The sequence below is a fragment of the Heterodontus francisci genome, chromosome 17, assembly GCF_036365525.1.
Source record: "Heterodontus francisci isolate sHetFra1 chromosome 17, sHetFra1.hap1, whole genome shotgun sequence".
Lineage (NCBI taxonomy): Eukaryota > Metazoa > Chordata > Chondrichthyes > Heterodontiformes > Heterodontidae > Heterodontus > Heterodontus francisci.
Window position 1 is genome coordinate 39,293,788 of NC_090387.1, and position 23,920 is coordinate 39,317,707.

Consider the following 23,920-nt stretch of genomic DNA (forward strand, 5'->3'; position numbering starts at 1 on the left):
ATTGGTGGTCATCTTCCAAAATTCTATAGACTCTGGAGCAGTTCCTACAGATTGGAGGGTGACAAATGTAACCCCACTATTTAAAAAAGGAGGGAGAGGAAAAACAGGGAACTACAGACCAGTTAGCTTTACATCAGTAGTGGAGAAAATGCTAGAGCTTATTATAAAAGATGTGATAGCAGTACACCTAGAAGGCATAAGTGGGATGGGCAAAGTCAGCATGGGTTTACGAAAGGGAAGTCATGCTTAACAAATCTACTGGAGTTTTTTGAGGATGTAACTAGTACAATAGTTAAAGGAGAACCAGTGGATGTGGTGTATTTGGATTTTCAGAAGGCTTTTGATAAGGTCCCACATAAGAGGTTAGTGTGCAAAATTAAAGCACATGGGATTGGGGTAATATACTGGCATGGATTGAGAATTGGTTGACAGTCAGGAAACAGAGAATAGGAATAAACAGGTCTTTTTCCAGGTGGCAGGCAGTGACTAGTGGGGTACTGCAGCGATCAGTGCTTAGGCACTGATATCTTAATGACTTGAGTGAGGGAACTAAATGTAACATTTCCAAGTTTGCAGACGACACAAAGCTGGGGGGGGGGGGGGTGGGGGGAAATGTGAGCTGTGAGGAGGATGCAAAGAGGCTCCAATTTGGTTTGGACAAGTTGGTTGAGTGGGCAAATGCATAGCAGATGCAGTATAACGAGAATAACTGTGAGGTTACCCACTTTGGTTGCAAAAACAGAAAGGCAGGTTATATTTGGTGATTGGGAAAGGGGGAGGTGCAACGAGATCTGGGCGGCCTTGTACACCAGTTGCTGAAAGCAAGCATTCAGGTGCAGCAAGCAGTTAGGAAGGCGAATGGTATGTTGGCCTTTATTGCAAGAGGATTTGAGTACAGAAGCAAGGATGTCTTACTGCAGTTATACAGGGCCTTGGTGAGACCACATCTGGAAAATTGTATGCAGTTTTGTCTCCTTACCTGAGGAAGGATGTTCTTGCCTTGGAGGGAGTGCAGAGAAGATTTACTGGGCTGATTCCTGGGATGGCAAAATTGACGTATGAGGAGAGATTGAAGGCCTATATTCACTAGAGTTTAGAAGAATGAGAGGATATCTCATAGAAACCTATAAAATTCTAACAGGACTAGACAGGCTAGATGCAGGGAGGATGATTCCGATGGCTGGGGAGTCCAGAACCAGGGGTCACAGTCTCAGGATATGGGTATGCCATTTAGAACCAAGATAAGAAATTGCTTCACTCAGAGTTGTGAACCTGTGGAATTTTCTACCACTAAAGGCAATGGAGGCCAAGTCATTAAATATATTCAAGAAGGAGAAAGATATATTTCTTAATGCCAAAGGGGTATGGGGAGAAAGCGGGAATAGGATATTGAATTGGACGATCAGCCATGATCTTTTTTAAATGGCAGAGCAAGGCCTAATGGCCTACTCCTGCTCCTGTTTTCTATGTTTCTATATATGCAAGGGCCCAGAATTTGAGCATATAAATATTGAAAATAAAGCTCTGAAAACAAAGCTTAAGCATTTGTAACCTAACTTTATCAAGTACTGTTTTTGTGCACAATTGTATTCAATAAGTTCATAAAGTTGGAATCAGGTCATCTTGTGGAACTCAATTGACTTTCTCCCACTTTAAAAAGCAAGTTTGGGATTTTTTTGAAAGAAAAGTACAAACTGCAGTCTGATTATTATGAAATGCAGTTAAAATATTAAGTGAAACTCTAAATTAGTTTAGTGGTGCTTATGCTACTTGCAGGATTATGTAGTTTGATGTATTGTTGTTTTATAAGTGCTCCACTACTAATATGTTTGCCTGTTTTTGAAGATTGGGACAATGCAATGAGGTGTTGATAGAAGAAAGTAATCATGATCTCTCTTGACTAGAGACTCTGACTGAATTGTGGAATAGTAGAGAAATTGTCAAGCGAAGGTGTATCTGACAAATGCTGGAACTACTCAGGTCAGGCAACATCTATGGCGAGAGAGTTAAAATTTCAGGTCTGTGATGTTTGGGTTCTGATGAAAGGTCACAGACCTGAAACATTAACTCTTTCTTTCTTTTCGCAGATGCTGCCTGCCATGGGTATTTCCAGCATTTCCTCCACTTTCAGGTTTCCAGCATCTGCAGTATATTGCATTTCTATATCACCTTTTAACCTACTAAAATGTCCCACACACTGCAGGTATATTATCAAACAAAATTTGACATCAAGCCACAAAAGGAGATATTTGGATCGGTGGCCGAAAGCTTGGTCAAAAAGGAGGCTTAAAGGAGGAGCAAAGTATATGGGAGGGAATTCCAGAGTTTGGGGCCGAGCCAGCTGAAAGCATGGCTACCAATGGTGGAGGAATGGAAATCTGGAATACACGAGGCCAGAAATGGAGGAACACATGGGTCTTGTAGTGCTGGAGAAGATTAGCATTTGGTCGGGTTGAGGCCATAGAGGGATTTGAACACAAGGATGTAAATTTTAAATTCGAGGTCTTGCTGGATGCAGAGTGATCTTGATAGTCGTCAAGCCAACCCTGAGGATGCCTGATATCTGCACCCCAAACATTTTTGTTGTCTATTTTGCTCCCTTTTAGAGTAAAAAAAAAACAGACTCTAGATTTGCCAGATATTATCAAGTCAAACTTTAAAAGTTTGATCTTCGTGTAAGTAGGTGACTCAGAATTTGTCCATTCCCATTTCAGGTAAGACAGTAAAGTGGCACTCTGTAGTGTACCTTTGCACCTTTATAATGGTATGCAGTGGAGGTAACTGCATTAATGGTGTGATGAACGCAAGCTGAATTAACTACTGCAAAGTTGAGTGGGATACATAGCAAGAAGGTGGTGACTTTTTGATGTGGCAGTGGAGAGGTATTTTGCTTTAACTTTTCACAACACAGATTATTGAAATATAGTAGAAGTCTAATTTTTAACAATATTGAGTTTTACTAGGGACATAGGAATTGCTAGACGATAAAAGACCATGGTCCATCTAGTTTGTCTTCTAACATTCAGGGATTCGTGTAATGGAAACAGTAATGGAGTAGTTGACCTAGCGATCAATCTCTCTCAATTAGTTAATAACAGACCCATGAATAACCTGAGGAACACCCAAGGTGGTGGAGACCTTTTTGAACCAAGTTACCTTCCAAGCATGTTGCACTTAACCATGCCATGTCTCAAATTAATGTATCGCCAAAATTCTTTGGTAAAGTGATCTCTCTCTAATTTGCATTTGAATGAATCAAGACTAACTGCTTCCACCATCTCCCTGGAGTTTGTTCTGCAGATTGAACACTCACTCATTGAAATATTGTTTTCTGTATAGCTTAGTTCTTTAATGACAACTGATTTGAGCTGGCAGAATCTCAAATATTTACCTATTGCTTTTGTCAACATTGATCCTTTAACATTCTATGTTGAACGATTAGTATTAGGGTACAGAGTGGACACCGTACATGAAGGATGTAAGAACATAAATTCCATAATTAGACAGTATACCCACTCCATCCAACAATTGTGCTGTCATGAGCTCTTAAAGCTGAATTATCATGAGGAAAGTTTCTAGAACTATAACATTGAATTTTGCTCCTTAATCCCAGATGATGATCATTGACCACTCCATATGTTACCAGTTATACTGTGGTTTCCTTAATATCTGTAATTGAAGCCTAATAAATTGAGAAATTAAGGTGAAGGCTGACTTGAAGTGAAATTTCTGATTTTGGATGACTAATCTCCCTTTGATTCTTCAAGCCGTTATGTTCCTGCCCCCTCAAACTTTCTTACGGAAGGACTATAATTATCTGTCTCTCCATTTCCAAAACCTTTCAGAACTATCTTATTGATTTGTATCTTTGGTCTAGCCACCACCACCCCGCCCCACCAAATTTCTGCACTACCTGCTCAGTGTCCCCCTCCACTTGTCGATGGAAGACAACCTGAGATGTTCCTCCTTCTCAAGTCAAAAATGTAAATGAATGTTGCTATTGCAATTGCAGAGTATCCAGGTTTTTCTACAGAAGCAACATGATCCGTATTGTATATTTTTGTGGATCATAACATTTGTGAGATGATTAGTATGTGAGCATGTGCATACTTAGAATTTTAAATAAAAATGTTTGTGTTGAGGCTGGAAACTGAAACAAAAGGCAGAGCTGTATAACTGGCTGCTTTAGTTTGCAAGAGCTCTGCTTTCTCCAGTAGAGGACAAATGCTTGAGGAATTTGTGTCTTCCATTTGTGTACCAGGTACTGATTTGGAGAAATGTTAATTGACTGTAGGAAATAATCAGAGTGTAAAAATGTGATTTAATGGCCCAAGGATAGGGTGAATGGATTACTGATGGTAGTTTTAGTTAATTACGTGCTCCAGAATTGCCTGCATAAGAAGTTGGATGGAAGTATTTCTGGGACTGGTCTCTGTTCAATTGTCCTAAGATACTGTCTGGTGGTTGTCACATGATTTAAATATGACTTTTATGTTGGGTGAGAATCTGGTTTTAAAATACTATTAACTGAAATAGTACAGAAGTTGGATTCCCAGATTTGAAAGTTCCAAACCTGTGTTCACTTAATGCCTACACTGGAATTTGCAATATTTAAATACTAAGCAAGTCCTCCATTCCACATACCTATTCAAGTCTAGTTGGAATCAGTTAATTGTCAGTTCTTTTTTTTCCAGAATGCTCTAAAGAACAGTATAAGGGAATAAATGTGGGACTCAGTGGTATGAATGTTTGTTGCAGACCAACGTACAATTAAAATTTTAGCGTTGGTCAGGCACATAAGTATTGAAATCTTGATTATTGTGACTTAAGTTTGATTTGAGTTGCTTTAAGGCAACCTAGAAACTTTGCCAATATCTGGTATTTATTGATCCATGCGATTCACTGCTGTCCGTGCAGTGTGATCCAGAAATTGATAAGTTTCTCCAAAACCCCTCTTACAAAGTCCTGTAAAATCCAGTTGACTTAACAGTTGAAATCAGATGAATCAGTTTTGCTTGGAAATATCAGTTGACATTTTGGCACAGTAATATTTTTGCCTAGTGCTGTTAAGATTTTATGAGCTGAAAACTTTAACCTCTACGAGGGACAGATGAAAAAGCATTGGTAAGTAGAAAGGCAAACTTTCATTTATTTGGTGTGTTCCATGTCCTTGGGACATCCCAAGGTGCTTCAGATTGTGAATCATTTTGGGAAGACTGCATGTGCCAATTTGGTGCAGTGGTGACACCCGAGAGTTGGGGATTTGAACACACAATCCAGGCTGACATTTCAGTGCAGTATTGAGGGAATGCTGCATTGTTGAAGATGCTGTCTTTCAGGTGAGACGTTAAACCAATGCCCTGTCTGCTTACTTAGGTGGACATAAATGTTCCTATGGTACTTGTTGAAGAAGCCAGGGCTGTGTTTTCATTCTCCTAGCCAACATTTATTGCTTGGTCGACACCCCCCCCAAAGAAAACACATAATGATCCATTTATCTCTGTTGTGGGACTGGCTGCTGCACTTTTTATTAGTTCATGGGGTGCGAGTATTGCTGGCAAGGCATTTGTTGCTCTTCCCTAATTGCCCTTGAAAAGGTGGTATTGAGCCGTCGCCTTGAACCGCTGCAGTCCATGTAGTTAGGTATGCCCACAGTGCTGTTAGGAAAGGAGTTCCAGGTTTTTGACCCAGACGTAGTGAAGGACTGGTGATATAGGGCTGTATTTTATGACTGCAGCAGCCACTGTGAGAGCGGCAGCCTTCCGAAATGGAAGTGCCACCGCACAGCCCTCGCGATATTACGCGCAGGGGCTGATTTTAAATAGAAGGGGCAGGGCGGCTGCCTCTGATGACATAGAGGGAGCGGCTAACACGTCCCCTACAATGCTGTCCGGCACCATTTTTAAAGCGCTCCAAGCCTGTAGAAGTAATTTCAATTTTTAAAGGTGCTGCATTCATTTATCTTTTATTAACAAACAATAATGATATGGGGGCCCTTCCCGAACCCTCCCCCGCCCCAACCCCCCAATGGTCATTTCATTGCCTGAGATAACTAAAACATGCCTTTTTCCCTACTTGAACATTTACCCCAACCTTCTAACTTTTGCCCTTCAACCCCTTCCCACCATCCCCACATCCAATCAAAAGTGTTTTCTCCGCTCTCTCCCCCCACCCCCTGAAAATTTTATTCCTCTCCCTGCCCCCACCAGGTTGAAGGGGAAACGGTGGCCATAAAATTGGCGTGGGATGGCTGCCGCCAGCAGGTAAGTGAATTTGCATCTAGTTTAGGCTAATTTGAATATGTAGCTGAAAGTCCTGCTGCCAAAAGGTAGGGCGGTGGGGTCCGTACTGAGGTCCTCCCGCTGCCAGTAATATCGGGCCCTTCTCGACGTCAGGTCGAGGCGGGCCTCTTGCCGCAGAATTTTATGGCCCCCCCACCCCGGCTGCGACCCATGGCGTTGAGGGGCTTGTAAAATTAAGCCCATAGTTTGTCAGGTTGGTGTGTGGCTTGGAGGGGAACTTGCAGGTGGTGGTGTTCGCACACGCCAGCTGCTGTTGCCCTTCTAGGTGGTAGAGGTTGTGGGTTTGGAAGGTGCTGTCGAAGGAGATTTAGTGAGTTGCTGCAGTGTATCTGCTCCCACTCTGCACCGATGGTGGAGGGAGTAATACGTTTAAGGTGGTTGGGGTGCTGATCAAGCAGGCTGCTTTGTCCTGGATGTTGTCGAGTTTCTTAAGTGAGAGACTGTTCCATCACACTCCTGACTTGCGCCTTGTAGATGACGGACAGGCTTTAGGGAGTCACGAGGTGAGTTACTCGCCACAGATTACCCAGCCTCTGACCTGCTCTTGTACTTGTACACAGTATTTGTGTGACTGGTCCAGTTAGATTTCTGTTTGTGGTAACCCCCCAGGATGTTGATGGTGGGGGATTCAGCATTAGTAATACCATTGAATATCAATGGAAGATGGTTAGATTCTCTTGTTGGAGATGGTCATTGCCTGGCACTTGTGTGGCATGAATGTTACTTGCCACTTATCAGTCCAAGCCTCAATGTTGTCTAGGTCTTGCTGCATATGGACAACCACAACCATCTTCTTTTGTCCAGCCAGTGGAGAGTTTTCCCTTGATTCCCATTGATTTCAATTTTGCTAGGGTTGCTTGATGAATTCAGCTGTTTTGTCCAAGTTTGGTCCAAGGTTATAATGAGGTCTGGAACCAAGTGACCCTAGTGGAATTCAGACTGAGCATGGTGAGCAGGTTATTGCTGCTTAATAGCACTGTCCACGACACCTCCCATCACTTTGCTGGTGTTTGAGAGTTGACTGATAGGATGGTAATTAGCTGGCTTGGATTTGTTCTGCTTTTTGTTGTCAGTACATATCCTGGGCAGTTTTCCACGTTATTGGGCAGTTGTAGCTGTACTAGAACAGCTTGACAAGGGGCACAGCTAGTTCTGCAGCAAAGTCTTCAGTACTACAGTTGGGATGTTGGGGCCCATAGCTTTTGCTGTATCCAGTGCCTTCAGCCATTACCTGATATCATGTGGAGTGAATCGAATTGGCTCAAGACTGGCATCTGTGATGCTGGGGTCCCGGGAGGAGGCCAAGATGGATCATCCACTCGGCACTTCTGGCTGAAGATGGTTGCAAGCGTTTCAGCCTTGTTTTTTGAACTGATGTACTAGTCTCTGCCATCCTTGAGGATGGGGATATCTATGGAGCCTCCTCTGCCCAGTTAATTGTTTAATTGTCCACCACCAATCACAACTGAATGCGGCAGTACTGCAGAGCTTTGATCTGATCAGTTGGTTGTAGGATTGCTTTGCTCAGTCTTTAGCATGCTGCTGCTGTTTAGCCTACGTGTAGTTCTATTTTGTAGCTTCGCCATGTTGGTACCTCATTTTTAGATATGCCTAGTGCTGCTCCTGGCATGCTGTCTTACACTCATTGAACCAGAGTTGGTCCCCTAGCTTGATGGTAATGGTACAGTGAGCGATATGCCAGGTCTTGAGGTTACAGATTAAGATTGAATACAATTCTGCTGATGGTCCACAGCACCTCATGGATGTTCAATTTTGAGCTGTTAGGTCGGATTTGCCTACAAAAAAAAACTACATTGCAAAGGCAATTTAATTGTTCACTTCTGGGTGTTCTGAATTTGTGGAAGATTGTATATGAATGTAAAATAAAAACAAGAGATGCTGGAAATACTCAGGTCTGGCAGCATCTATGGAGAGAGAAGCAGAGGTAACGTTTCAGGTCAGTGACCCTTCTTCAGAACCTGAAGAAGAGTCACTGACCTGAAACGTTAACTCTGCTTCTCTCTCCACAGATGCTGCCAGACCTGCTGAGTATTTCCAGCATTTCTTGTTTTTATTTCAGATTTCCAGCATCCGCAGTATTTTGCTTTTATCTATATAAATGGAAGTTCAGCATTTACGATCATCACTTGTAATATCCAATGGTACAGTCTAAGATACTACACAAGATGTTTTAGATGGACTCCATAATTAGAAGGCAGAAAATCTAGAGGTCTGCAGAAATATTTGTGATAGAAGTTGAACATTAGCGAGTCTCAGCCGTATCACAGGTTCAGTAATTCAATTAAATGAGCAGCTCACTATGACAAATATATTTGATCCCCATAGGCTTAGTGTGGTGAGGCTACTATATGCTGAAAGAACTGTCTTGGGTCAAATTTGACAGTTTGACTATCCATGCCTATATCGTGATGGCCTGTTAAATATTTTTCTTTTGTCAAAAAAAACTACACTGCAAAGGCAATTTAATTGTTCACTTCTTTTTAGATTAGAGATACAGCACTGAAACAGGCCCTTCGGCCCATCGAGTCTGTGCCGAACATCAACCACCCATTTATACTAATCCTACACTAATCCCATATTCCTACCAAACATCCCCACCTGTCCCTGTATTTCCCTACCACCTACCTATACTAGTGACAATTTATAATGGCCAATTTACCTATCAACCTGCAAGTCTTTTGGCTTGTGGGAGGAAACCGGAGCACCCGGAGAAAACCCATGCAGACCCAGGGAGAACTTGCATACTCCACACAGGCAGTACCCGGAATCGAACCCAGGTCCCTGGAGCTGTAAGGCTGCGGTGCTAACCACTGTGCCGCCCGTACTGGGTGTTCTGAAGTTGTGGAAGGTTGTATATAGATGTAAAATAAAAACAAGAAATGCTGGAAATACTCAGCAGGTCTGGCAGCATCTATGGAGAGAGAAGCAGAGTTAACGTTTCAAGTCAATGACCCTTCTTCAGGTTCTGAAGGCTTTGAGACCCATAGGTTTTGCCAACATCTCCACAGACAGTTATAAGACAATCAGTGGCCATCAGGAAGTTTCACATTGATTCTAAATGTTGCAGAAATTGATTGTTGCGTTTCAAAACTAATGTGAAGTCTGAAATGATCTTGGTGCGGCAGATGATGTTCTGGAGAGGTGGTTAAACACTTCAGTTTTGAAAATCTGGGATTCTGCTGATGTCCCTTCACCAATATGCTGCACATTGATATGGCCTCTTGAAGTTGAAGAATTTTTGTGAGAAGCTAATTTTCCCAAGATTCCTAAAGCTTTTATAGGAATCGCTAGCCGAATATTGACCATAGCCTGTCCAGTTCACCAACCACTCTGGTAGCCACACGACCCCCTGATGGCTTAAATGGTTAAATCGTTAAGAGTGCTTGCAAAAACTTGGCTTATACTCCTTTTGTGTATTGAAGATTGGGTGACCTGACCAATATTTGATCGGTAGATATGGAGAAACTCTTTCCTCTGGTGGGTGAATCCAGAACAAGGGGACATCTTGATAAAATTGGGGCAAGGCTATTCAGGAGAAAAATGAAGAAGGACTTTTTCCACAAAGGACATATGGAAATAGTTAGAAATATGGAATTTTCTCCCCGGGTAGGCTGTGGTTGCTGGTTCACTTTGAGCTTTCAATACTAAGAGCTTTATTAGGTAAGGGTAACAAGGATAAGGAGCATAGGCAGGTAAATGAAGTTAATGTACAAATCAGATGATTGAATTGAATTTGGAACCAGGCTCTAGGGACTCAGTAGCCTACTTTTGTTCCTTTAATTGAATTGTTGGCTGCTCATAGCAATTGATCTCTGTATACACTAACCTCTGACATGAGGTGTGGAAAAACCCCAGTGGTGGAAAGATTTAGGAACCCAAGGTCCAAGTCACCTGTTCCTCCCAAGCGTGCTGCATTTAGCATACCGTAGATCACGGTGTATAAGTTGACCCGGCATATAAGATGACCCCATTTTTCTGGCCCCAAAAATCATGTTTGAGTGCTCGGCATATAAATTGACTCCCTCTCCTTTTTTCAGCTACGACATGCTATACTCGCATTTGTCATCAGCCTCAATTTTCCTCTCCACAAATGCATGTTTTACTTACCTTCTCAGTGGACACGAGATCAAACAGGTGATATGGGCTGTGTTGCGAAGATGTGCGAGAGTTTAAAACATGCCCACACAGAGCAGACTCTGCATTGTGAATGACGGAGAAATAGGTCGTCCAGCAAAATGAATGACGTATGAAGCTGGTTTCAAGCTAAAGTCATAATATTTGCTAACTCGTCAAATAACTGTGCTGCACAAAGGGAATTTGGTGTTGGTGAAAAACTGGTGTGAGAATGGAAGGAGGAGGAATCCACCCTGAAGAATATGCCCAAGACTAAATGCAGAGTGAGAACATAGGCCAGTCATTGGCCTGATCTTGAGAAGCATGTATTGGAATGGGTCCTCAAATCGTCAGAATGGTTAGATCGTCACAAGAAATGCAATATGTATAAATGCACTTAAGTGGACCAAATCAACCGGAGTCCAGTAAACATTTCAGAACAGAGAGTTCGTCAAGTCGCTTTAGGGAACAAAAATGTCTAGCGCTGCAGCAGAAGGCCAAGATTACTCAGACTACCAAAGGACCTCTGGCAAAATTACTAGTTTCCAGTGATTTAAGGGACAGTGACATAAACATGAGTACCCGTTACGCCACATTGGCAATATGGTTGAAAGGCCCATGAATTTCGATATGCCCAGCAACCAAACTGGAGTGGAAAGGTTCAAAAACCGTTCTAGTGATTATTACAGGACATGAGAAGACCAGATTCATGGTGGTATTAGCCTACATAGCTGACAAAGCGAAATTAAAGCCTGTGGTAATTTTCAGATGTAAAACCATGCCAAACATCAAGTTCCCTGCTGGAGTTTTTGTGCACGCCCATGACAACTGTTGGATGGCTAAAGATGGAGTGAAGTTATGAATCAGTAATGTGTGGAATTGTGTCCCGGTGGCTTATGTAAAGAATGCAGCTTATTAGTGTGGGGCATGTTCAGATCCCATAGAACCAATGAGATCAAGAGGTGCCTGCGAAGAAATAACACCCATATTGCAGTTATACAAGGGGCCCTAATGTCCATAGTTCAACCTTTGGATGTATGCCTCAACGAGCCATTCGAGGATCATGTTCGCGCTGAATTGAATAGGTGGATGGTTGATGGAGAAAAACTTTCACAGAGTGGAAATATGCACCCTGCCTTGCTTGATGTTTTGTGTGGTTTTGTCATCAAATTGTGGGATGCTATTAATGCACAAACTGTCATCAGATCGTTCGGGGGGTTGGAGGGGGGGAAAAGTGTGGATGGAGGGGGGGGGGGGAAGTGTGGATGGAGAGGAAGATGACTTATGGATGGATGATTATGAAACAAAGTGCCACATCTGATCAAGTGGAATCCTTACAGTGATGCCATAAGCCAAAGTGACTCTAAATTTCGATGACTATTTGATTTGGATGCCAAAGGCAATGATGTTGACTGCTTTGATTGTGGTTAAAGGTATCTTTGTAGAATTAATTCAATAAACCATGCAACTTTAATATGTGTTACCGGTGTTTTTTCACATTTCAAAATGGCACCCACACTGGCAAATCCCATCTTATGCTCAGTATACAGGTTGACCCCCATTTTGTAACTATATTTGGAGGCTTCAAAGTTCAACTTGTACGCCGTGATCTACGGTATATTATATCAAATTACTCCTGCACTGTATCCCAAAATATTTTCTGAAAGAAATCAATCTAATTTGAATGATTGTGCGCTATTTGCTTCCACCATCTCTTACAGGAACCTGTTGCATAGATTTGCCACTTGCTTATTGAAATATTTCTGCAGATTGGTTTTGAATTTGCCTCCCTTCAACTGCAGGCTGTGTCCTTTGGTTCCATCTTTCCAGGCAAGGTGAAGCAACTTCTTGTGGTCTACATTGTCTAGTCCCTTCAGAATCATCTTGTCTCTCAATTTTTCCTGTAGTAACGCCTAATTTTTATAATTGCTCATAATTCAATCACTCCATCCTCTCAAAATTTGATTGCGTTTTTTGGTATTTTTTCAATAACTGCAATATCCTTTTTGTACTGTGATGGCTGGAACTGTGAACAGTATTCTAAGTGTAATCGCAATTTTTAAATCACTCTTTTGGCTCAGAATTGACATTTTCAATATATCCCAACATCTGTTTGCTTTACTCACCGTCACCAAACATTGTTGCAAACATTCAATGCCTATTTTCTTAGTTTCTGCAATTAAATTTTGTCTGGCCAATTCCCAAGTATATTCAAATCCTCCTGTAGTTTATCCTGTTCAGCTTTGGAATTTGATCCCTTCATTAAACATAGAAAAATAGGAGCAGGAGTAGGCCATTCGGCCCTTCAAGCCTGCACCGCCATTCAATACGATCATGGCTGATCATCCAAACTCAGTACCCTGTTCCCGTTTTCTCCCAGTATCCCTTGATCCCTTTAGCCCTAAAAGCTATATCTAACTCCTTGAATATATTTAATGATTTGACCTCAACTGCTTTTCTGTGGTAGGGAATTCCACAGGTTCGCCACTCTCTGGATATCATCTGTAAACTTAGTAATTTTGTGCTTGTGCTTGCATCTTTCTCTAGTTTCTCATTTCTTATAGCTCCCTTCATGTCCTCTCCAAGCTCATACCCACCGCCTGCTCCCCTATCCTATTTCCACTAAACTGTTGACCACCCAACTTCCCTTCCTGGTCCCCATGTTAGCTGATATCGTTGACCGTTCTCTCTTTGGGTACTGTCTCTCCTCTTCAAAACTGCTGTCATTACCCTTCTCAGAAAAACAAATATTGACCCCGCTGTTCTTGAAAACTACCACCACTTCTCCAACCTCCCTTTCCTCTCAAATCCTTGAATGTGTTACCTCCCAAATCCGTGCCCATCTTTCCCACAACTGTTTGAATTCCTCCAGTTAGGTTTCCGTGCCTGTGTCAATACCGAAACAGCTGTTGGCAAAGTCTTACATGACATCTTGTGTGTTTGACAAAGGTAAACTATCCCTCCCCACCCTTCTCAACCTATATGTAGCCGTTGACCCAGTTGGCCTCACCTTCTCCTCCAACACCAGCTGGGTAGGACTGCATTTGCTTGTTCCATTCTTATCTATCTAATCGTAGCCAGCATATCAACTACAATGGCCCTTCCACTTCCCACACCATTATCTCTGTCCCTGAAGGATCAATCCTTGGCCCTCGTCTATTCCTCGTCTACATGCTGCTCTTCAACATCATCTGAAAACAGGGCATTGGTGTTTGTGTACGCTGATGACACCCAGCTCTACTTCACTACCAACTCTCTCGACGACTCCGCTGTTGCTAAATTATCAGACTGTGTATCCGACATCCAGTACGGGATGAGCAGAAATTTCCTCCAATTAATTTCTGGGAAGACCAAAGCCATTGCCATAGATCTCTATTACCAACTCCATTCTCTAGCTACCGACTCCATCTGTCTCCCTGGCAACTGTCTGAGGCTGCAGCAGACTGTTCACAACCTTAGTGGTATATTTAGCCCGAGATAGGCTTCTGACTACATATCCTTCACCAAGGGACGCCTATTTCTGCAATTGTAAAATCGTCTGGCTCTGCCCCTGCCTCAGCTACCCATCTGCTGAAACATTCTTACCTTTGATTACGACTAGACTTGACTATTCCAATGCACTCCTGGTTGGCCACCCACATTCTACACTGCGTTAGCTTGAGGTCATCCAAAACTCTGTGCCTTTAATGGCACCAAGTTCCGTTCACCCATGGCCCCGTTTTCGTTGACCTAGACTGGCTCTCGGAGAAGTAATGGCTCGATTTAAAAAAAAATTTCTCTTCCTTGTTTTCAAATCCCTCCGTGGCCTTGCCCCTCCCTTTCTGTAATCTCTTCTAGCCTCACAAGCCATATATCTTATGTAACCCTTTGAGATATCTGCTCTCGTCTAATTCTGGCCTCTTGAGTATCCCTGATTTTAATTGCTCCACTATTGGTGGCCGTGTCTTCAGCTGCCAAGGCTCTAAGCTCTTGAATTCCATCCCAAAAGCCCTCTGCACCTCTACCTCTGTCCTCCTTAAAACCTACCTTTTTAACCAAGCTTTTAGCCATCTTCCCTAACATTTCCTTATGTGGCTTGTGTCAAATTTTGTTTTAATGCTCCTGTGAAGTGCTTTGGATGCTTTATTACATTAAAGGCACTATTTAATACCAGTTGTTATTGTGTCTGAACTGCGTGTCACTTACGAGCATATTAAGAGATCTCAAAATAGACATCTGCAGTGGCCCCACTGGTATTCTCCCAGGCTAACAACAATCCCTGTAGTACTGTGCTCTTAGGTCACACAGTCAAACAATTTATGTATTCATTATAAAATTCCACTGATACAGCTTTCTTCATCTTCAGTGCCAGCCTTTCCAGAGGAACTACATCAAAGACAAGACCTCTCCTTCATGTACACATATTGGCTATCTTATGATTTTATTTCTATCCAACTGTGCGTAATATCAAAAACTTAACACTTTCGCAGCATCAGTTGTCATGTACTCACCGATCCCCTATTAGTGGCTCTGCTCCATCCCTTGTTTTTCTTTGTTTGAATATAACTTTAAAAACTTTATCACTCACTTCTCTTGGCAAATTTAATTTGAAATATTTGTCTGTTTGACACCTTTTTTACAACCCTGCTGTCCCTTTTGGTATAGAGTCTATTTTGATTTTGTACCATTTCCCATCATGGTCTTGCATCCTTTTTTCTTCGTGTTGTCTGGTTGTCCACTTCAACCAGGCAGGAAAGGCTTTAAACTTTATATCATTTGCATGGTATACATTGTTCCATTTTATTCAGATTCACTGTCCTGAGGAACTCCCTCATTATAATTCTGACCTTTCATTGTGACGACCTCAGTGATAACTTAAAATGCCTAGTGGAATTAATACTGAAAAGTTTGCTTTATAGAATATATTTAAGGTAGATTTTGAATTATATTTCAGCTTTATTTTGTGTTCAAATTGGTTTCAAAAGAATAATGTACAAAAAACTTTGAGTAATGGAAATGTGTCTCCAAGGTGATTTGCTTTAATGTGTTAACTAAAAATTGGACTCCAGTGAAAATCACACAACAGCTGTTCCTGAATGTGTATGACAAGAACTGTTGTTTCAATTCTCAATCTAATTTGTGGAGCAACCATCATGGGAATCTATTTTGAGAACTTTTGTTTGCACAATAGAAATCCTTGTTGGGAGAATTTGTTAGCTGAGGTACTCTTCCTGAAATCCATCATATGGAATGGCATTGCATGGTACAGTGACAGGTATTTTAAGGTCATATCCATTAAAATTAGTTCATTAAATTCACAGTTGTAAATTTTGCATTATGTTGGTCTGTCATCGAGTTTTTGCCAGAGGGGGCAGTATAAGGAATACTTATTTAATAATCTACAGTTCTTGTGATCAGTTTTTTTTTTAATAAGTAAGGGATAAGTGTACTTAGTGCAGCAAAGGCTACGGGCCCCAAAAACACCCTGGCTGTATTGCTGAAGACTTGTGCTCCAGAATTAGCCATCCCTCTAGCCAAAGTGTTCCTGACAAAGTGGAAAAAATTGCCCAGGTATGTCCTGTCCACAAAGCGCAGGGCAAATCCAATTTGGCCAATTACTGCTTCATCAGCAAAGTGAAGAAAATGTCATAAACAGCGCTATCAAGTGTTACTTGCTCACCAGTAACCTCACTTCTGCCCAGTTCAGTTTCTGCCAAGACCACTCGGCTCCAAAGCTCATCATTACAGTACTAGTCCAGATGCAAACTAAAGAGCTGAACTCCAGAGGTGAGGTGAGAATCCCTGCTATTGGCATCAAGGCAGCATTTGACTGAGGTGTGGCACCAAGGAGCTCCAGTCAGTGGGGATTGGGGTGGGGGGCACACTAGCACAAAGGAAAATGGTTTTGGTTGTTTGAGGCCAATCATCTTAGCACCAGGACATTGCTGCAGGAGTTATTTAGGGCAGTGTTGTAGGCTCAACTAAAGCCTGGCTACCCAACCTGAACCCGACTGCATGTGTCGGGTTCGGGTCGGGTCAATATTCCGAGTCCAGCATTCTGGCTTGGGTCGGTCTGGACACTGCTGCTTCCGGGAACTCACAGGATCAGACTCGCCCATGATTCCCTGCAATTCCATCTGCAGGAATAGCCAGCTGCCGGAACGGATGAACAGGATCACAAGTATTACCATTTGGACAAGGTAGAGCACAATAACGTGTTTGATATCATTAAATTTATTGCGATATTTGGGTGCGAAAAAAAATTAAAGAACTCAGGCCCGGATCGGGTTCGGGTTGGCTGTGGTTGGGTTGGGCCCGGGTCGGGTTTCAATTTTATACCTGAGCAGGCCTTTAGGCTCAACCACCTTCAACTGCTTTTGCAATGATGATCTGACCATTATAAGGTCAGAAGTGGGAATGTTTGTTGATTGCCGTGTTCAGTTCCAATCACAGTTCCTCAAATAATGAAACAATCTGCCCATATGCAGCAAGACCTGGACAACATTCAGGCTTGGACTGATAAGTTGCGAGTGATGTTTATGCCACACAAGTGCCAAGCAGTGACCATGGGGTCTGACCACCTCCCCATGACATTCAGCGGCATTGCCCTCATCAAATCCTCCAGCATCAGCACCATGAGGTCATTGATCTGAAATTTAATTGGGCCAGCTGCATAAGTACTGTGGCTACAAGAGCAGGTCAGAGGCTGGGTACTCTGCAGCAAGTGATTCACCACCTGACAAGCCAATGCCTTTGCACAAACTGCAAGCCACTATTCAGGAGTGTGATGCAGTACTCTCCACTTTCCCACATAATGTAGTGCCAACAAAACTCGAAGCTTGATACCATCCAGGACAAAGCAGCCTGCTTGATCAACACCCCATGCATCACCATAACATTCACTCCCTCCACCACTGCAACGCTGTGGCTACAATGTGTACCATTTAGAAGATGCATTGCAGCAACACACCAAGTTTCTTCGACAGCATCTCCCAAACCTCTACCACCTAGAAGGACAAGTGTGGCAGGTGCATGGATTGCCACCACCTGCAAGTGCCCTTCCAAATTACACCATTCTGACTTGGAACTATATCGCCTTTCTTTCATCACTGGGTCAGGATCCTGGAACTCCCTACCTAACAGCACTGTGAACGTACCTTCACCACATGGTCTGCAGAGGTTTAAGAAGGTGGCTCACCACCATTTTCTCGAGGAAAATTGGGAATGGGCAATAAATACTGACATTGTCAGCAATAATTGCATTCCATGAATTAAGAAAACAAATTGCAAAAAATTAGTTGAGTTTCTGAAGGACTTTGAAGGCCCTACTTTCAAAATTCTATTCTGAAACCTAGGAGGAACATTTGAGTTTGTCTCCAATTGCCATGAGTTTAGGAATACAGCATGCACTGTGGTAAAGATGCAGAACATATCTCTGCAAATCCAAATAATTGTAATCAGTGCACTCATTTTGAGTCTGTCATCTAGCGGCCTTAAACTACTTCTGACATTTTAACTAGCTGTACTTTTTAGTGTTGACACTCCCAAGTCTATGAGCTTCAGTTAGTCTGTCATGTTTTATTTGGTATTCGTATGAAGTTGTTCTTTGAGCTTAGTTGAAATGCTCACCTAAAAGTGTTGCCTTGGCTCAGCAGCAAAATTTCCTGCTGTGCTGGGCAGCAATCGTTCCTCAACACCACAAAAATATTACTTGATCATTTTGTTTGTTACTTTTGGAATCTTGTGTGCAAATTTGCTGAAGTGTTTCCTTACACAAGGCACTGCAATTCAGAAGTAATTCATTGGGTGTGAAACACATTGAGGATATGCAAGTGGTATGCAAATGCTTTCTTTTCCTTTTGCTTTTCTCCACTTACTCATTTTCTTAGCATTTCCTTTCCTTCCTTTCTTCCCCAGAATTTGAGTGCAGTGATTATCTGGATTGCTCTGTGGTCTGGGTCCTCAGATAAAAGTGTTTTTGGCAATCTAAAGCCATTTCTTGGCTGATGTGCCACTGCACTAAATTGCCAGTCTAAGGCCTTAAGGTTGATTTTCCCATTTTCTATGCCAGTGTAATAAGGGAAGTACTTTCGAGGTTGAATTTATGACCATTTTGGGTTACGGTAGATGGATTGATAGTTGTCAACAGGAGTTGACTTGGACATGCCTTGGATGACTAGGGGGAAAGTTTACAGCAACCAAAGCCAGAGTTCCCTGGATGACGAAAGAGGTAGAGAGTAAGGTGAAGCAGAAAAAGGGGCGTATTACAGATGTCAGGTTGATAATACAAGTGCGAACCAGGGTGAATGTAGAAAGATGAGAGGGGCAGTGAAAAAGGAAATGCGAGGCAAAGAAAGAGTATGAGACGAGACTGACAGGTAATCAGTAGTAAAAGGGTAGTAGGAGGAGTGACACTGAATAGGGATTAAAAAAGAGATCTGTGCATGGAGGCATGAGATACTAAATGAGTATTTTGTATCTGTCTTTAGCACAGAAGAAGATGCTGCCAAAGTAATCGAGAAAGAGGAAGTAGTTGAGACACTTGGGCTAAACATTGATAGAGGTTTTAGAAAGGTTGGCTGTACATAAAAGTTGTCACCAAGGCCAGATGAGATGCATCTGAGGATACTGAGGGAAGTATAGGTGGAAATTGTGGAGGTACTGGCCATAATCTTCCAATTCTCCTTAGATACAGAGGTGGTGCCAGAGGACTGGAGAATTGTAAATATTACACTCTTGTTCAAAGAAATGGTGTAAGGATAAACTCAGCAACTACAGACCAGTCCGTTTAACCTCGGTGGTGGGAAAGTTTTTAGAAATGATAATCCGGGACAAAATTTAAGTCACTTGAACAAATGTGGTACACTTGAGGAAAGCCAGCACAGATCCGTTATGGGCAAATCATGTTTAACCAACTTGATTGAGTTTTTTGGTGAGGATAATGCGGTTGATGTGATGTACATGAACTTCCAAAAACATTTCATGAAATGTCACATAATAGGCTTGTCAGCAAATTTGAAGCCCCATTAAATAAAAGGGTTAGTGGCAGCATGTCTACAAAGTCAGCCGAGTAACAGGAAACAGACAGTAGTGGTAAACGTTTGTCCTTCAGACGGTATACCGTGGGGTTCCCCAGGGATCGGTAGTATGACACCTGCTTTTCTTGTATATTAATGACCTAGACTTGGGTATCCGAGGCATAATTTCAAAATTTGCAGATGAGACATAACTTGGAAGTATTGTGAACTGAGGGGGATAGTGACAAACATTGAGGACAAATGGACTGCAATGGGCAGACACATGGCAGATAAAATTTAATGCAGAGAAGTGTGGAGTGATGCATTTTGACAGAACAAGGAGAGGCAATGTGAAATAAAGGATACAATTTTAAAGGTGATGGCTTCAAGGCTAATGCCTTGTTGATCTATTATTTGGGAAATGGCACAGAGCTTATGCTTTTTTAAAAAAAGCAAGGTGGTGAGACACGGAAGGCAAAGAGACTGCACGAAAAGTGTCAGCAAATAAAATGCAAAGAAAAATGCCAATTTCAGAATTTTGAATTGTGTCCTAATTACCAGATTACTTGCAAAGATTAATCCCTGATGACTGCTCACATTTACCCAAATTAGAGAACAGCAACTAAACTTGGTTGAAGAGGTATAAATTTCTCAGGAACTTCAGTTTAAAATCAAAAATTTAAGATTGAGATTACTTGGGCAAAAATCTATTTGTTTTCAAGTTCCTCCATGCCGTTGCTTCATGCCAGTGAAATCTTCAGTTCACCACCTGTGTTAGACTCTGTTCATCATTTGCTCCACCATTGGTGGCTGGCTGTTCTTCGGTCATGAGATACATGTTCTTTAAAGCTTTCTCCCAAAACTATTATTTCTCTTCTTTCATTCAAGGTCTCCTAAAAATGGGATCACTTCAACCGCACTTGGATAGTGATCAGACACTACTCAATGAAGGATGCTATATAAATTCAAGTTATTATTGAAATAAGTAACAAAATGGTAACTTATTAGAGTCAAGGTGATAACTACAACAGATCAAGCTTCAAGTTCGTGTATTCCTCTAAATTACTAACTTGTTATTCACAATCAACACTGTGCTACATTTGGCAATAAATCTCAGCTTTGAACATGCAGGAAAGCAAAGTATCTCCGACATTGAATGGACCCGGTTATTAACAGAATTTCTTTTTTTTTAATTCAAATTTCAAGCATTTCCCATTTTTTGCTTTTTATCTCCTGCAGCAAATTGCTGAATGACAAAGCTTCAACCACCAAAATGAAAATCTCAAATTGCACAAAACTTTTTGTTCTATAAATATTGACCTTCAAAAGACCCATTGAAAGCTGTAATCAGTCTAAGGATTGCTGTGACTACATTTGCTGTTTTTGTTGAGTGTCACATTATGAATGCCAGTGTTGCAGAACACAAATCGCATATTGAGCATTCTGTACCACAGAATCACAAAATGCTTACAGCACAGGAGGCCGTCATTCGGCCTGTCGAGTCTGCGCTGGCTCTCTGCAGGAGCAATTCGGCTAGCCCTACTCCCCAGTCCCTTCCATATAAACCTGCATATTTATCATCTTCAGGTGCTGATCCAATTCCCTTTTGAAAGCCATGATTCAATCAGCCTCCACCAACTCTCAGCCAGTTTCATTCCAGGTCCTAACCACTCGCTGCATGAAAAAAAGGTTCTCATGGCACCATTGGTTCTTTTGCCAATCACCTTAAATCTGTGTCCTCTGTTTTTTGACCCCTCCAGCAAAGCAACAGTTTCTCTCTACTCTGTCTAGACGCCTCATGATTTTGAACAACTCTTATCAAATCTCCTCTTAATCTTCGCTTCTCGAAGGAAAACAACTGCAGCTTCTCCAATCCATCCTCGTAATTGAAGTCCTCCATCCCTTTAACCATTCTCATGAATCTTGTCAGCACCCTCTTTGAAGTCTTCACATCCTTCCGATAGTGCGGTGCCCAGAATTGAACACAATACTTCAGTTGAGGCCGAATGGCGGGTTCTGACTTTTTTTTCCAAAAGCCCACCAGAAAACCCTGAGTCTGTTGGAAAAAGGCTGTTCCTGATGTCAGGAACTGTCAGCTGTGCAACCGACCGTGATCTTTTTAAAACAAGTGACCAACCATCTGCTTAGCATTCCACTCTGCAACTGTGCGGGGGGGTTGGGGGGAGGAAACAGAAACAGAGAGGGAAAGGAGGGGAGGGGTAGCAGGGACGAGGGGGTGGGTGGAGCCATGGGGGGAAGGGGGCAGCAGAACAGGGGGTGCCAAGGGAGGGGGGGGTGCGGGCAGCGGAACATGGGGAGCCGAGGGAGGAGGAAGAGGGGGTGGGGGAACAGGGGGAGCCGAGGGAGGAGGAAGGGGGTGGGGGGGAAACAGGTGGAGCCGAGGGAGGAGGACGGGGAGCCGAGGGAGGAGAAAGAGGAAGGGGGGGACGGGGAGCCGGGAACACTGGAGACACTGGGGCAGAATGAGACCGGGAGAGGGAGTAAAGAGTCATTTACTTACGGCACAGAAGGAGGCCATTCTGTCCATCGAGCTGATACTGGCTCTTCACGGAGCTATGCAGTCAGTCCCGCTCCCTTGCTCGATCCCTGGAGCCTTGCAAATTTATTTATTTCTGATCATCCAACTTCCTCTTTAATTTATTGATTGTCTCCACTTCCACCACCCTTGTGGGCAGAGAGTTCCTGGTCATTACTATCTGCTGCATTAAACAAAAGTGCTTCCTCATATTTCCCCTGCATCTTTTGCACAAAATGTTCAATCTGTGTCTCCCAGTCCTAAAGGGAAGGCCAGGGGTCGGCGAGTCAGAACGAATGAGACACAGACACACTCATACGCAGAGTGCGGGGAGAGAGAGATCAGGGGTCTCCTGAAAGATGTGCATCTATCCAGAATACCCGCATCAAGTGTGTGGGCAGCGATTGACTACTTAGGCAAGCAAAAACAATGCTCGGTATGTCTCTAAATTGGTTTTCAGTATAGTGATGTGAAAGTAAGTCGATAACTTAGTCTTCTCATTTAAAGCTTCTTCAAAAAAAAATGCACATTTATTGTTTGTTTTTATTTGTAAGATAAATTTTTAGTGCATTTATATTTCGAAATTTGCTCACTGGCCCCTCCGGCCGAGCAAAAATCGTAATGCGGCCCTCTGCCCGAAAAGGTTGGACAACCCTTATATAGAATGTATGGAAAGTGAATTCTTGGTATGCACTTCAAGTCCAGATTTGTGGACCTGACGATTTGTGGACCTGAATCTGATTCTGAATCTTTTTCAGGGCCCCAAAACTGTGAAATCACAACACCTTAAATCTTTCCTTTCCAGATCAATCCTTAGCTTTTAAACCTACTACCTTCTGTTTATCTTGTCATCTTTTCAACTTTTGTGTTTTGCGCTATAGGTCTTGGCATTCCACTTTGATTTTCCTAATTGGGGGGAAAAATGTGTTCAGAGAGTTGCTTCTATTGAGTCGTATACTAATTTCTATGCCAGATGTGGAAGGTGACTTCTGTCCATTTTGATTCGCTAGCAACAACTCAAATGCGCATACGTGGACCTTCACTTTCTGTCACTGCATGAGTTAAATGACACAGCAAAGTGTCATTGTGAACTTATAGCTTTGCTGCATGAGAAATTCTCATAGAATATGTAAAAACCTTTTAATTAAAACAGTAACGTAATGATAGAAGAAGGCGAGTCACTGACCCGAAACGTTAACTCTGCTTCTCTTTCCACAGATGCTGCCAGACCTGCTGAGTGGTTCCAGCATTTCTTGTTTTTATTTCAGAATTCCAGCATCCGCAGTATTTTGTTTTTATTAACATAATGATACCGTAGGCTAGCATATTTTTGATCGTGCTAGTGCAGGCTGATCTAACATAAAGTTTCTCTTTCAGGCTTTTTATTGAAGTGAATTGGATACCTCCTACTTAACATAAATCAAATGCATAAGCTTGCTGTAGAACCAATAGAAATAAGCTGAGTTATTGAAAACATCAAGAAAAATGTTTTCAAATGTTCCCCTCCAAGTCAAACACTGCCCCGACCATTATAAAAATTGAGGATACATATGCAATTATGCTACACCCAGATTTCCTCCAACTTTTGTATCCATTTATTGATCCCTGTGCCCAAGTGCAGCTTGACTTTAAAAGCTGTACAGGTGAATTTCCTGTAACTAGTAGGGTTCAAAATGGCTTGGGGGAAAAAAAAAGTACGCCCAGAATTATGGGTGTAGCAGGAAACAGTCATTCTTAGAATCATGGAATAATGCAGCATAGAAGGAGGCCATTCAGCTCATTGTATCTGTGAAGGCTCTTTGACGCAGCTTTCCAATTAATCCCACTCTCCTACTCTTTCCCATAGCAATGCAAGTTTTATTCAGTCCTCTTTAGAATGTTACTATTGAATCTGCTTCCACCACCCCTTCAGGGAGTGCATTTCAGATCACAATAAATCGCTGCTTATATTT

The 23,920-nt window shown here is 42.3% G+C and overlaps 1 protein-coding gene across 2 annotated transcripts in view; it reads left to right on the forward strand.

The window, feature by feature from the left end:
* Positions 1–23,920, forward strand: part of ap1g1 (adaptor related protein complex 1 subunit gamma 1) — a 153,116-nt gene that overhangs the window by 3,108 nt on the left and 126,088 nt on the right. The gene's annotated exons all lie outside the window — the stretch shown is intronic.